Source organism: Phalaenopsis equestris, unplaced genomic scaffold, assembly GCF_001263595.1.
Source record: "Phalaenopsis equestris unplaced genomic scaffold, ASM126359v1 Scaffold232793, whole genome shotgun sequence".
NCBI classification, from domain to species: Eukaryota; Viridiplantae; Streptophyta; class Magnoliopsida; order Asparagales; family Orchidaceae; genus Phalaenopsis; species Phalaenopsis equestris.
In genome coordinates, this window is record NW_018250754.1 from 25,897 (window position 1) to 32,370 (window position 6,474).

The window sequence follows — 6,474 nt, forward strand, 5'->3', positions numbered from 1 at the left end:
AAAGGTGTAAATATATTCAATAATTAATTCTAAGGTTTTTGATCCTCTATTTCTTTCAAGAAATATTGTAATTTGTTATATTAAAGTCACTTAGAAAATTCATATGAAAAAGAACTTCATAAGACTTTATTAATAATTAAGTTAACAATTAAATAAAAAGTTTAGAAAATTTGTTCAAGTCTTTTTCCTTAAGTTGATTCAAGTGAAGCCAATTTTTAATTAGGCATCTCCTCAAGCTTCTCCCCATATATATTTTTTTCTTTTTCTTTTCTTTTCAGGATCATTTTTAATCCCTTTTTTTTCTTTCTTTCTTTTCTTCTCTTTTTTTTATATGTCAGGATTACTATATCTGGATAGACTTTAATGATTTTGAACTTTACTATCTTCTTCTTAAAGTTAAGTACTTTCTACATTTCTTCACTTAATAAATTTGTATTAACTTAAAGATTTCATAAAGTTTAATTCTTTTCTTATTACATGAATCTTTTCAGATTTTTAATACTTCAAAAATATAAATTTTCTTTACTAAAAATAGAAAAACATAGTCTTATTCTCTTTTACGAAATATCTTAGCCCCTAGAATTAACCTTTATTATTGAAAGAATTAACCTTTATTATTAAATTTTTACTTAAATTTACTATATATTTAAAAAGATAAATATAGTTATCCAAAGTTAACCTCTAATACCAAAGATCATATTAAATTCAAAATTTTGAAAATATAATTAAGTGAGGACAAATAAAATTAAGTTCTTTCTCTCTTTCTGAAAATGATTTTTCTTCTTCTCCCCCCAAAACTTAAATTTTTAAAAGATTTTTACATGAAGAGCTTTAAAAATGAAGGGTAAAAGAAAGCATTAAATACATAAGAAAAATTTTACCTGTTGAAGATTCTGATTGTTTAACATAAATTTTGAAAATACTGCAATTGCTAAAATTAAAACTACAAGGCTAAAAACATTAAATTGCACATAATACATATAAAATTTGCTGAGAAAGAGCTAATCACAAAACAGAACAAAGTGCTGATAATAACAATAGAACTAAACTAAATTTTAAAAATGAAAATAGTCTTTTGCATTACAGTTTCACATAACATAACAAACAAAGTTTAAACAACATCACAACACAAATAATACAATCACACAGTATAAACACAAACAAACAAACAAAAAGATCACTAGTTAATATCATCTTCATCTTCATCAACATCCAAATTCTGCTGCTGATATGGAGTAAACACAAGGTGAACAAGGAACTGAACTGAATGTTCTCCCCTCAGGTATCTAATTAAAGCATCATCATAAGCATCAACATACTCAAATTTTTGTCAAATCAAATCATTAATGTGAGCATTTCTGGCTTCCATATTATGCATCTTATAATCCATTCTGAAAATACCTCACTGTTGTATCATCATCTGATCCAAAAGTTCTCTATTGTTAGGGTCACTAGAAGTAGGTCCATGAAAGGTAGAAGGAATATCCCTAGAAGTAGAAGGAATATCTCGAGCCTTACTGCCAGATCTCCAGTCAACATGAGATTCATATGTCTTGATGTTACCAGGCCCAATAGGTCTTTGAGGCTCAATCCTCTCCTCATCAGGTCTAAAATCAAATCCTGCCTGCTCACAAAGTGTGTAAATAAGAGCAGGGTGTGCCAATCCACCAGAAGTCTCTCCCAGAGCAATAGATCGAGTGTTCATATAAATAATATAGCCCAAATTTATGCTCATAATTTGCTAAATACAGTACTTCAGGACGGCTCTATCTTTGATCACCTCACTATGATGGTTCATCGAAATCATTCTTCTAGAAATAAAATAATGCCATGCCTTAGATAATACATTTAAACTAGTACGGGGAAAGTTAACTTTAACTCCATTTTTTTTTCTAAGCCCCTTTCTCACTAGTCAGAAAAGAAATAACTTCATCTAAAGCATGATCTGTAATAGAAAAAGAATAGAAAAAGAATGATACTGGCATCAATGATACTGGCATCTATACACATCTTCTACAGAATAGAACTCATTTATTTTCTTTGGAGTAAATTCTACACTATTTCCACGAACAATAAATAATCATCGGAAACTTTAGGAAGGTTGGCATAAAATTCCATTACAATCCCAACTATCACAACGACAGTACAATAACAGAAGTATTCCCATTGTCAAGCAATAATTAAACGTTCAACTTCTCCTCATGGATTTTTAAAACCTTGGTCCTGAATCACTTTTATATTTTCTTGAAAAATATGAAATTGAGCACTGGCTCTAAAGCTAACAAATCTCTGCTCGTCATATTCTACTTTCCTTTTGCTCGATGTAGGTGTCATGGGAAATCTAGAAAAAATTGATAAAAATTTTGAATAAACCCTAAAATTATGAAAATCAAAATGCATACCACTTAAACTCAAATCCACTAAGTAAAAGTTTTTCACCAAAGCATTTTCTCAAAATCTCTGAAGAATTTTCAAAATTTCGGATCTAGTCAATGTGGAAAAAATCTTTAGTGAAAATAAAAAAATTTTACTTTAAAATGTAGCTCTTACCTAGAGAAGATAAAATTTGAAGTTCCTTTACCTCTAAATTGCCTCAAATCCGACCAAAATCAAGCCCTAGCAGCCCAAACCAAAGGTTAAAGATGACTTAAGCATAAAAATGGTAGCCACTGTAAAAATTGCAAATTTTTAGGGGCAAAAATCTGTTGTCGTGTCAAGGGCGCCGTTGGCGCTGAAGGCACGAAAATTTCATATTTTGATTTTTTTTATAATTTTTAATTTCCTATTGACTTACTCTAAAATTTTTAGTATTTTAAACACAAATTTTTTATCTAATAATAATTCACAAAACAAAACATTTCACCAACACGAATTTTCACAAACAACAACAAACTAACTTTTATATATCAAAGTACACTTTTTTACAAACATAATTTATAATTACACAATCACACATATTAAATAAACTAATTTCAGTGTCAAAATCAAGCCACAACACTAAACATTGTCACAAAACTATACACACAATCAAAGTTCAGATTCTAAAGCAAAAAGCAACAAGAAAAACAAACCAAATTAAATCCACACAATTACACTAAATATATATAATGTTCTAAAATAGATAGAGAATTTAAAGTCTTCATTTATTATGCCTCTTCTTCAGTTCTTTCTCCTCCTTTGATATCTCTCATAGATTGTTAATGAACATATAAGTTGTCAAAGGATCGGTACGGGAATTGATCTATCAAATTTTCTTCGATCCACCCTTTTTCTTTAAACATTCGAACTAATCCTGTTCAAAAGTTCCAGTGTGATTAAAATTTTCTTTCATTCTCCAATCAAGGTGATCAGAAAGGTATTTAAGATCTCCTAAAGCATTCATAATACTCTGAAGTTCCCTTTCAATTTTCTTCAATTTCTTTCCCAAAGCAGCGAACTTCCAACTGTTGGTGGTATTAATGGAGTTGAAGCATGTGAAGATTGATCTATGATGGCTTCTAATACTTCATTTCCATTTCCATAATAATTCTCATCTATAGGATTCATGGGCTCCCAAGGTAATAAAGTCCTTTTCCAACTTTCATATAGAACTTGGGCTTGACTCCAAATCAAAAAGATGGTAGATGGATGCTTAAGTCCATAAATTGATCCATTAGTAAGGATACCCATAATAAACTTAAATATAATAGGTCCTATATCAATGGGTTTTTCCATTTGAATGGAGTAATTTAAAGTAGCACATTCTTTGTTAACTCTATTAATTTTCATAGTAGGGAGTAATTTTGCAGCAATAAAGAAATGTCATTGCTTCGAAATTGGATTAAGTAATGAAGTGGAGAAACTATCATATCCTTCATCTAGTATCTCCCACATATCTCAATCATTCGTCCGAAGATTATACACGTCTTGCAACAAATCTCATGTAGGAATGAAATTTTTATAATGACAGATTGGAATGTTGTCTATCATATACAATTCATTAATCCTTACAGGAGTAAATTGTACTGTCTTACCTCGTACGAAGACAACACCTTGAGTAATTCCATGTAAATTTTCATAAAAAATTTTCACCACAAGCATGACAACCGCAAACGTAGTGTAACACAGAACTCCCCAACGCCTTTGCAGAATGATTTTATCAATCGGACTAGTAGGATTGATCACTCCATGATTAACAAATCCTCTTTCCTTGATCAATCTCCTCTTCGTAATAACTTTATCGTATAATTGCTGCGCGTAAAAAATAATAAACTTTCTTTTATTGAAAACTCCATACCTCAAAGTAATTCTAGAATTCGAAGCCATGGAATCCAAAAATAGGAAGTTACTAGGCGTCCAAGGATGTTTCTAGTCCTTTTTTAACTCGTCCCGGCGGTTATTATGAAGTGAAATCGCCAAAAGTCCTCTAAAACCGTCTAACCGCACTTGACCCCGTCGGCGCTCCTGATTGGTGCTGTCGGAGCTGATGTCCGTTATCTAGGGCGTCGTCGGCGCCCATTCTGGCGCCGTCCGCGCTAGTGGCCAAAATTGCGATTTTCACTTTTTTATTCAATTCAATTCCAAATTTTCCCCCAGTACCAATATTTAACTTAATTTATAATAAATGCATTTTTGTAAGATTATTATCTATTAATATATAAGACACTTAACAAACTAAAGAATAATAGATAGCAATATACGTATGGGTTGTCTCCCATGAAGCGCTTGGTTTAACGTCGTCAGCCCGACATAGCATTTGTTTAGTTGGGTTGACTTAACATTAAAACTTCTTTAAATTGAGGTATGTGCCCATCATAATAATGTTTCAAACGGTTCCCATTAACCTTAAATAACTTTCCAATGTTAGGATCCTTAAAAACAACAGTTCCATAATGATAGACTTTAATCACCTTAAATGGTCATAACCATCTAGATTTTAGTTTTCCTGGAAACAATCTCAATATTTTATTATATAGTAGAACTTTTTATCCAAGTTTAAATTTCTTATTAACAATCTTCTGATCTTGCCATTTTTTCATTTTCTCTTTATAGATTTTCGCATTATCATATGCTTCATTTTTAATCTCCTCAAGTTCATTGAGTTGTAAAAACCTTTTCTCACCAGCATCCTTTAAATTTAAATTAAATTCTTTAAAGCCCAAAATGCATTATGTTCCAATTCTACTGGTAAATGACATATTTTTCCAAAAATCAATCTATATGAGGACATTCCTATGGGAGATTTATAAGTAGTTTTGCATGCTAATAATGAAGTATATAGTCTAGCAGACCAATCCAATTTATAATTTATAAGGATTTATAGCTTTTTCTAAAATGCTTTTAATTTCACGATTCAATATTTCTGCTAGACCACCAATTTGAGGATGATAAGCAGTAGGGAATCTATGCATTATATCATATTTCTTGATCAATTTTATGATTCTCTTATTCTTAAAATGAGATCCGCCATGAGTAATGATTACTCTTGCATTCCATATCTTGTAAAAATATTTTTAATTAAAAATTTAGAAACACTCCGAGCGTCACATCGAGGCATAGTAATAGCTTCAATCCACTTAGATATATAATCAACAACAAGTAATATATATAAATTTCCAAATGAAGGCATAAACGGTCCCATAAATTCTAATCTCCATAAAATCATAAATTCTAATCTCCACACATCAAAAATTTCAACTTCTAATGTGTAATTTAGAGGCATTTCGTTTCTTGAAAAATATTTCCTACTCGTTGACATCTATCGCATGATCATCAATCAAATAAAAATACTTTGGGCATTGGAAATGCCAAAATCTTTTAAAACATTTTCCAGCTTGCAAAATTTTATATGTAATTCTATTTGTTCCAAAATGTCTTCCAAATTCAGAATCATGGCATCTTTCAATAATCTATTGAGTTTCTTCATAAGGCACACATCTTCTAATAATTAAATCTTTACATTATTTATATAAATATGGGTCATCCTAAAAATAGTCTTTCAAATTATAGATAAATTTATTTAATTATGGATTCTTGATATTATGTGGTAGAATTTCACTTACAATAAAGTTACAATATTGTTTACTATATCAGCATACCACGGTACATCCATTTGATCAATACTAAATAAATGTTCATCAGGAAATTTTAAAAAATTTCATTTGTAAAATTAGTTAATAATTCTATTTCTATTCTAGACAAATGATCAGCTATTTGAATATCATTTCCCTTTCTATATAACACGGTAAAATCAAACTCTTGCAGTAGAAGTATTCATCTAATTAATCTTGGTTTATCATCCTACTTTTGCATCAAATATTTAAGAGCAGAATGATCTGTATGCATTATACATTTAGTTCCAATTAAATAATATCTAAATTTATCAAAGGCATAAACAATAGCTAATAACTCACTTTTAGTAGTAGTATAATTAATTTGAGCATTATTTAGAGTTTTACTAGCATAATAGAAAACTTTAAAAACTTTGTCGTGCCT